Below are 10,123 nucleotides of genomic sequence, written 5' to 3'. Positions count from 1 at the left end.
GCCAGAGCAAGTACATCTGGGACGAGTGTCTCGTGTATCCTACTGTCATCATTTCTTAGGTTTGAACGGCACAGTAAGTGTTCGAGGAACCCATTCATGGTAAGGGCTAAGCAGCGTCGACTTCGTGGAGCAACGGTAGCGCGTCTAACTCCAAATCAGAAGGTTGCGTGTTCAAATCACATCGGGGTCACACTGAAATTTTCGTTTACGAAAGCCATAGGCGAGTATGTCAATTCGATCAGATACCAAACGATTACAGAGAACAGACGAACAGAACCTGCTTGGAAGAGGCTACTAGCACAATGTTCGCATTCAGATATTAAGGTGAAGGCGTTGACAGTTTGACACGCACTTTCTCCAGGCGCAAAGCGTCTAGCATTTTTGTTATTTATATCGTTTAACGCTAATATCTAACAGAGATAATGATTACGCAATATTTTGCTCTATTAGACGTCCTTAGCAAGGCTGAGTGTAATATTTTCCCTTACGTTACCGGAACACGAAGATTGTGAAATGGGGTATAGCTCAGTCCTACGTTCATCTTGAGACGCGACAGCAATCGGACGTCTATCCGATCCGCCGTTTCCCTCGAGTTGTGAATATTTACTTTTGTCTGTGGTGTTTCTGTGTCTGCTGTTCTTCGTTGTTTCGTCGCCTTAGTGCTTGTTTTGTGTCTTGTGTTGTATAGCGGCTTTGCCGCATTAATTGTGATGGATTCTCAGTTGTTTCTTGCGGAAGTGTACGCTCAGTTTTCAATTTAACAAGGCAACCAGGAATGTTCAACCGACTTCGTTGGAAATTCATGAATGGATAGTAGACACGATTGGCATTACTTCGGACCAGGTACATGCAGCATATTTTGATACTGAACTTTACTGCTTTTTTGTGAAGTCGCTGAGCTCGGTTTTGCTAGGTAAGATTTTGCTAAAACATGGTGAGCAGGTGTAGTTTCATCACTGAGATGATTCCGTTAGCACTGTTACTGTTTCTAATGCAGAAATTACGTATACCAATGTTGGGGTTTATAATATTCCCCCTTAAGTTGATAACAATTATCTCAAGGAAGCTTTGCTTGCTTATGGTGCCGTTCGTTCAACTCGTAATGAACGTTGGTCTGCGCAACATAAACTGCAGTGTTATAACGGTGTTAGATCGGTTGAGATGCACATTAAGTCAAATATACCGTCCCATCTGGTTATCTGCTGTTATTGTGTTCATCTTTCTTACGAGGAGCAAGTTGGTACATGCTTTCTGCGTAATGAAAATGGCAATGTTTGTGCTAACTGCTCTAAGCGGGTATTTGTGCTTAGAAATGTCCTGGCACAGCGCCGCAAATTAACGGTTGCCGATCTTGTGTCAGCGGCTTCCTCCAGTGTTTCCTATCAGCCTTCTGCAATATCTTCTTTACAACAGGTGTCACCCTCCTCTGATGCAGGTTTTCCCCCGTTACCGCCTCGACAAGATGTACCGGCTGCTCCTATTCCGATTCCTTCTGTCTCAACTAACAAACGCCGTCCCGCTAGTGATAGTCTACTGGCTGCATGTTTAGTGAGTACTTGAAGCGAAAATGTTTCCCACATCTGAACAGGTACTTTTCGAATATGCTTAGCATTGAAAAAAAAGCTTAACCAACACCCTCCTTTTCGAAGGCAATGTTCGCTCCTCCGCCAGCTTCTTAAATGGCACCGGTACAGGGGAACATCGGTATGGACTCATGATAGACGGGACATTCTAGCCAGGTCACAGTTATTTGCCTTACTCGACGAGCTTTCACCTGCCTGCATCAACCACGCTCCTTAAGCCCCATGCCAGCATACAAATATCACAAAAAATTAAGGACAACTAGAAAACATTTGTGAGAATGTGTTTCAGTGACGGGGAGGGGGAGGGGGAGACGTCGTGGCCAGGCCTCGGGATTCGACCCCTGCCCACCACGCCTTCACCGACCTGACACTAACGTCATTATATGCAAAAAAGAAAAGCAAAGAAGTGGCTAGAATACAAAAAAAGTCGTAGAGCATTCGACGGCAGATCGAGAGGTCCCCGGTTCAATCCCGGGTGCCCCCTTCATTTTTCAATAACTCGAAAAAAAAAAAAAGACGATTGTTGCACATACATGTTTGAGATGCACTCCGCACGCCCTACCGAAGGCTTTGGAGCAACATTTCAAATGGGGGGGGGGGGGGGGAGATCGCAGCCCAGGGTCTTGCAGGTCACCGTCCTCTCGCTATGAGGTCGAACTGTACGAAATCCGCTTGCTTGGGGGAAGAATCTTGTACGCTGAATTTTATAGAATATGGAGATAGGCAAAAGTTTTCATGTAGTGCTGCACGGAGAAAAAAAATGGAGGAGCTGGGATTTGAATCCAGGACTTCCTGCATAATGAGCAGCAGTTTTAGTTTGATGAAAATACACGATCTGTACAATCAAGTTCTTTAGAAGTACGCTACTGGATTGTGGATACCATTGGCCTCGCCACCGATCAAGTGCACACCAATACTAAGATTTGGACCAGTACTGCTTCTTCCCGTGTTGGTGGAACGAATACTGCAAAAATTCGGAGGAGGCGTTGAATTCAAACACCGCGACGGGACTCTAAGTACTGTTCAAGTGCGTAAGGCTGTTGTAGAGTTCACGAATGTACGGGTCTTTAATCTCCACCCTGAATTTGACAACTTTTATTTGAAAGAAGTGTTATCGCGATATGGTGAGGTACGGAGCATTAGACACGAACAGTGGTCTCGGTTGCACAAACTGCAGTGTTTTAGTGGTATCCGATCTGTTTAAATGAAAGTTAAAGTTAGGATTCCTTCTCATGTGATGATGTGTGGCTGAAAGTCACAGGTTACATATCCCGGACAGCCTTTCACTTGTTTTATTTGCATTGAAAGCAGTCATTTACGACAGAATTGCCCGAAGAGGGTCACTGTGCTCAAACCCACGCTACAGCAAAAGCGGAGGTTAACTTTAGCTGACAAACGCCGAACTTCAATAAATGCCCAGAACTCTAGCACCTTGTCCATGGGTTGAAATTGCGTGACTCTTGGGAAATAGTACATAAGGATCGCGAGGCATTCACGCATTTCGCAAACAATTCTGCAAGCCGGATAGACCGTATTTGTGTGTCTGAGAATTTAAGCCACAATGTCGTTAAGAGCGACATTGCTCCCGTTCCTTTTTCTTGTCACAGTGCCCACCTCCAGCGCTCCCAACTGTATGGTGGGAGAGGGTGCTTTAAACTGAATGCCAGCTTATTACACGATACACAGCTCGATGCCGAAATTCATCGAACGTGGGACTAACTACGATGCACACAAACCCGATACCATTCGATTATCGATTGGTGGCTCCCTGCATGTAAACCTAAACTGCGATCTATAGTCAAACGTTACGCCTATCAGAAATACTTTTGGTCCATGCAAACGATCGAGTTTTATTTCTCCTGTCTCCGTGCACTGTATCACTCAGATGGTATTCCAGTTGATGATACTTAACGTCACATAAAAGAGTAAAAAGCAAAGATCACGAATTTGTACAAAAAACAGATGCAGGGCACTATAATGCGGTCTCAATAGAAAAATATTGCCACAGAGGAAACAGCGTCCCTGAACCACACCTTACGCACAAAGCGACGACAGATAAATAAACTCATAGAAGAGATTGACGATGAATCGGGAAATCTCACAACAAGGTAACGGGACCTGTCGTCGCGCGTCTATGCATACTACCAAGTTCTGTACGGCAGCCAGGCAACTGGTGATAGCCTCTTTAACATACTCGACAGTGAACGGAGCCACAAGTGTATTGATGTCAGACAGGAAAAATCATCTAACACTGGAGTATAGAGCCTGTCTTCAGCGCTGCCAAACGCAAATGCCCTGGACCCGATGGGATCGGTGCTAAATTTTACCAATATTACTGGGATCTCTTGGGCCCCACATTTACAGAACTCGCTAACGAAATGTGGCAACTTCCCACTATACCGGACGAACTCAAGGACGGATTCATCATTACATTATGCAAACCTGGAAATTGGAAACAATTGCATGACCTGCGATCCATCACGTTACTAAACGCGGATTTCAAAATAATAACAAGTGCTATAGAACAGCGATGACATCCAGTTTTGCGTAAAATTCTCGGCCACCATCAATATGTTGCAGTCCCAGGACGTTGCGCGATATCTGCTGCTTCCGAATTACGTGATATCATCTACACACTGGCGGACAACAATGAACCTGGAGCTCTCCTGTTTATCGACTTTGAAAAAGCGTATGATCGCATATGCCATGAATATCTCTTCCGCGTCGTGATTAACATGGGTTTCGGACACCGTTCCTCCACCTCCTGCGGCTCTGTATCCACAACGCTTCCTCACGAATATTGATTAATGGACACCTGACAGCCCCACTACCTATTAAGAAATATATCTGGCAAGGGTCCCCTTTGTCAATGGCGTAATAAGCCATAGCTGTTGAACCCCTATTGGCAAGGATTACTAGCAAAACCCCTGGCATCCGCATAGGAACAGCGACCGTCGCATGCATCGCTTATGCTGACGACGTCTGTACCGCAGTGTCATCCATGGCAGATCTTGAGGCAGTGGGGAATCTAATTAATGTCCTCAACACTGTAACCGGTGCAACGTTAACCAAGAGGAAGACGACACTTCTTCACATAGGGCGAGGCATCGGTAACACCACCTATCTCGACTGGTGTCTAACTAGAACTCAGCATAAATCTATCGGCATTTATTGGAATGTGGTACCAGATGTGATGCTGACGAAGAATTGGTCGGACATGGTACAAAACATAAGAGCTACGACACACATTTATCCAGACAGAGTCTTTGTTCATCTGCAACGAGTGCATACCATCAGAGTATCTGTAGCGAGCAGGATGTTTTATCTGGGCCAAATCCTCCCTATCTCCAATTCTCCTGGCGACAGCATACAACAGGCGTTTTGTTGGTACATCTTCAGAGGCCATATCTTGAAAGTACGTTTTGACACTTTAACTTTACCACCATCACGGGGAGGACTTGGTCTGCTCAGTGCGACCCATAAATGTCGGACGTTATTAATGGTCCGCATACAGCAAGCAGTCAACTCGCTGATGCCGAGCTTGATTCAATGCTTAACCTTATACTGGAGGCCGTCCAGTGTACTCCCCCCCATTCATGAAGCCCGGATACCGTTGGCCTTTCGTCATATCAGGCTTTACTACAATGAGTTCGGCTACATACGTCACTCTCACGACATTCATCCACCTTGTAACAACACTAAAACACGTAACATCGTCACGCAGAAATTCCCGCAGTCCAAATGGAATGCCATCTGGAGGAACATACACAGTTCCGTATTGCCATCCCGCATCCAATCGACGTGGTATCTTATCGTCAATGACAGAGTACTCACCAATGACAAGCTTAATACGATCCACCTGAGGTCAAAGCCCGCCTGAGCAATATGTGGTCGAGTGGACACATTGATTCATAGGTTCACTTATGGCACCGCCGAGCTCATCACGCCAGCCGGAGTGCCCGAACGGTTCTAGGCCCTACAGTCAGGAACCGCGCGACCGCTACGGTCGCAGGTTCGAATCCTGCCTCGGGCATGGATGTGTGTGATGTCCTTAGGTTAGATAGGTTGAAGTAGTTCTAAGTTCTAGGGGACTGATGACCTTAGAAGTTAAGTCCCATAGTGCTCAGAGCCATTTGAACCTTTTTTTTGAGCTCATCACGTCACACATGCAGCGTAAACTCGCGATCATTGACCGTACTACTCCGCACTACGTTGATATTGTTGAATTAATCAGACCCGGGTTTTAGGCCATACCGCTGCTTACATTATCAATAACCGACACGCCACGCATGCACAATACTGTGCATATTTAGAATATGAACATGCAACGGGGCAAGGACACAACGAGTATAGTGCTACATATGCTGAAAATCATACCGCAGCTATGAAGTATATATAATAGACGGAGAAGTTGTTTGTAATGGAAAGAAATAACACGGAAAGCCCGGATCGTACGCGTTAAGGGACGTCGCATGAAGAATGCCCCATCAGGGCAACGAAGTAAGTTCCTCAACCGACATGGATAACTAACATATTCTACTCACGAGAAGACGACCTTGGCAGCTGCTGTCGCGTCAGATGAAATCGTGAATACCAAAGAAGAAAGATATTTATCACTTATTTACTATTCGATTACGAAGGATAGCATTCGACTTTTCATTTTCTACTTTTATGTTACTTTTGCAAAGACCCATCTCCATTTACATATGGAGAAGATTCAAATTTCAGGAGGATTCATTTTATTTTTATTTCTTTTCCTTTCCTCAAAGGACGTTTATCATTTACTTAAGTAACTGATACCCACAGAAACGAGGAACGTTATTTATTTATAATTAAAAAAGAAAAGCTACAGCAAAGAAGCTAGCCGAAGAAGCCAAAACAGGTGAGCGTAAGAACGGGCTGTGTGGGGTGATGGGAGGCCCCCCCCCCCCTCAAAAAAAAAATTAGAAAGTAATGCATTGGACTGCAGATCGAGATGTCCCCGGTTCAATCCAAGGTGCCTCCTTCATTTTTTAGTATCCCGAAATAAAAAAACTATGATTGTCGCGGTGAGTTGCAAATACATGTTTGTGATGCACTCTGCACGCTATAATGAAGGCTTTGAAGCAACATTTCAGTGGGGAGATAGCAGCCCAGGGTCTTGCAGGTCATCGTCCTCTCTCTATGGGGTCGAACTGAACGAAATCCGCTTGCTTGGGGGAAGATTCTTGTATGCTGAATTTTATAGAACATAGTGCTAGTCAAATGTTTTCGTGTACTTCTGCACGGAAAAACAAAAATTGGAGGAGCTGGGATTTGAACCCAGGACTTTCTGCGTGCGAAGCAGACACTCTACCAATGAGTTACACCCCCGCCAGAGCAAGCACATCTGGGACGAGTGTCTCGTGTATCCTACTGTCATCATTTCTTAGGTTTGAACGGCACAGTAAGTGTTCGAGGAACCCATTCATGGTAAGGGCTAAGCAGCGTCGACTTCGTGGAGCAACGGTAGCGCGTCTAACTCCAAATCAGAAGGTTGCGTGTTCAAATCACATCGGGGTCACACTGAAATTTTCGTTTACGAAAGCCATAGGCGAGTATGTCAATTCGATCAGATACCAAACGATTACAGAGAACAGACGAACAGAACCTGCTTGGAAGAGGCTACTAGCACAATGTTCGCATTCAGATATTAAGGTGAAGGCGTTGACAGTTTGACACGCACTTTCTCCAGGCGCAAAGCGTCTAGCATTTTTGTTATTTATATCGTTTAACGCTAATATATAACAGAGATAATGATTATGCAATATTTTGCTCGATTGGACGTCGTTAGCAAGGCTGAGTATAATGTTTTTCCTGAAGTTATGGGAATTGAAAGATTGTGAAAGAGGATAAGCTCGGCGTGCTGTGAGGACGTGTTATCGCTCCACTTAGCTGCTGTGTTTGGAAGTCGCGAATTCCACTTATTTCTATTAATTCCATGTGTGTGTTAGTGTTGTGTGTTTTTGTACTTGTGGTGTCGACGTCTTTTCGTTTCTTTCTTGAAAGCTGTTTTGGTCACTGTTTACCTGCTGCAATGTCTACCATGTTTCCCACGAAGCTTACTCTACAGAAGCTCTCCTGCAGGAGAGATTCTGTAAATTTTGGAAAGTAGGACACGAGATACTGTCAGAAGTAAAGCTGTGAGGACGGGGCGTGAGTAGTGGTTGGGTAGCTCAAATGGTAGAACACTTGCCTGCTAATGGCAAAGGTCCAGAGTTCGAGTCTCGGTCCGGCACACAGTTTTATACTGCCAGGTTGGAACAATACTGTTTTTACGCCAAGCTGCTCTCCCCTTTGGTGCTGGAACGGATTTTAAACAAATTTGACGGGAAAACTGAGTTCCGCCACGGCGTTATTTCAGTGAGTACGGTCACAGCTTCTAATGCTGATATTGATTACAAGCAAGTGCAGGTTTTTAACTTGCCCGCCCCCACCCCCGCCCCCGCCTTCTCCTCCCTGATGTTGAAAACTGTTATTTATATGACGTTCTCTCTAAGTACTGTGATATCAAGCAAATTAGGAATGAACGGTGGTGCAGCCCACACCGATTGAAATGCTTCAGCGGTGTGCGATCGGTCGACATGCATGTCAAGCACAATATTCCTTCCCATGCTCAAGTTTTCGGATATAAGGCGCATGTTATGTACAGTGGACAGACTCTGACTTGTCATATCTGTAATGAGAGTTGACATCTGAAGCAGCATTGTCCGAAACGGGTATTTGTTTTGCAAACCCACTTACAACAGCGGAAAAAGTTAACTCTGGTCGACCTTGTGAACCAAATTTCAGTGGCAAATGTCTCAGGTTCCCCCATCACGGACAAAGTTGAAGATCGGGCTCAGGATCGTGCTGCTGACCTTCGCCGCTAATACGTAAGGAGGCTTTAGACACTTCCGTTGTTCAGAGTTGTGTCTTTACCCACAGGATAAGACACACTTACAATAGCGGTAGTGTAGAAGAAGATGACATCGTCAATGAGCCTAGGAAAGCTGTGGATGGCACTTCGCAACCAGTGTTTGAGATTCCAGGCTCAGAACATGCCATGCTTTCGGATTGTAGCTCAAATTTACCGGTGACACTTGATCAGCTGGATCCATTACCAGCAAAGGAACAGGTCGAGGTGATGTCAGTACCACGCCTGCCACCTGAGGCATGTCAACAGATGCCGATCGATCGACCGGCGGAGGAGGGGCTGGTGCCTGACGTCAGCTCTGATCCTCCTACCCCGCCCTCCGTCGCGAATTTTTCAATGGGAGGTTGTCGCCGACACTCGGTGAAACCCAGTGTCAATATTGTTCGCACAAAACCTAAAAAGAAAGGTTCTTGAGACGATGGTGACGCACCTCAGGAAGGTTCTGGCGTGGAATGATGAACTGACAGGTGATTAGACATCTGTCGTGCCTCCATGTTAAAATCCTACACGCTTGCCACGTTCAATATTAACAGGATCCAGTCGGATTTAAAACTTGCTGCTCTCTAACAGTTTTTATACGACTCAGACATCGCTCTTCTACAGGAGGTTGTATCGCCACAGCTCGACTTTACCGGCTTTGTAGGTTTTTACAATATTTCACCAAAAGCTCATGTTGGTACAGCCATTTTGGTTAGGGAAGGCATTAAAGTACAAAACGTTGATAAATTAGAGTCGGGGAGAGAGATTAGGCTCACCATAGCGGGTGTCACTTTTGTCAATTTATATGCACCCTCTGGTAGTACTCACCAAGCAGCACGAGCCACGTTCTTTAAAGACGACATAATTTACCACTTGAGGCGAAAACCCTCACCACTCGTACTCGGTGGTGATTTTGATTGTGTTCGGAGCCGCAGAGATAAGACTTCTAATTTTAATTATTCTGGTGAGTTACGACGCCATGTTGTGACCTCAAACTGCAAGATATGTGGGAGGTAAAATACCTCACGCTGGTTAAATTTACACATACCATTGCCATTCACAGAATTTATGTTTCGGACTAAGTAAAAAGCAACGTTACGCACGCTGAAACTGTTCCTGTCATTTTCTCCGACCACAGTGCATTGTTAACATGTGTCAATCTAACGAAACAACCTACCCGCCGAGCACGAAATCAGTGGAATCTAAATGTGTCTTTAATGTCGGATACAGAATTAATAGACGAACTAACTGCTGCATGGGTACTGTGTCTCCGTTCACTTCGCAACTTTCGGAGTGTGATCGAATGGTAGACCAGACGGGCGAAGCCGAAGCTCAGGAATATTTTAATATCAAGTATCCGCAGGGCTACGGAACGGAAAACCACCGTAGAGTTTTATTATAGTGTGCTACGGGATCTTTATGATCAAGCCTGAGCCGTGACAACACGACAGAGACATCAAACAGATAAAGGCCAAATTACTGCGCTTGAAACGTCAAGAACTGGAGGGCATTAAGATACGGTTCAAAGCGAAATCCGTCATTGACGATTAGACTGCGGCCTTGTATCATCTTATCAGGGACAGCAAACATAGGCACTTTCATAGACGAAATTCAACTTGAGGATGGT

At 45.2% G+C, this 10,123-nt stretch overlaps 1 non-coding gene across 1 annotated transcript; it reads right to left on the bottom strand.

Annotated features, from left to right (window-relative positions):
- Positions 1 to 6,863: 6,863 nt before the first annotated feature.
- On the bottom strand, positions 6,864 to 6,935 carry Trnaa-cgc (transfer RNA alanine (anticodon CGC)). Its single transcript has one exon. It is a non-coding gene; the product is annotated as a tRNA-Ala (tRNA).
- Between the last annotated feature and the right edge of the window lie 3,188 nt (positions 6,936 to 10,123).

The sequence above is a fragment of the Schistocerca serialis genome, chromosome 4, assembly GCF_023864345.2.
Source record: "Schistocerca serialis cubense isolate TAMUIC-IGC-003099 chromosome 4, iqSchSeri2.2, whole genome shotgun sequence".
NCBI classification, from domain to species: Eukaryota; Metazoa; Arthropoda; class Insecta; order Orthoptera; family Acrididae; genus Schistocerca; species Schistocerca serialis.
This window is presented reverse-complemented; position numbering and strand designations above follow the sequence as displayed.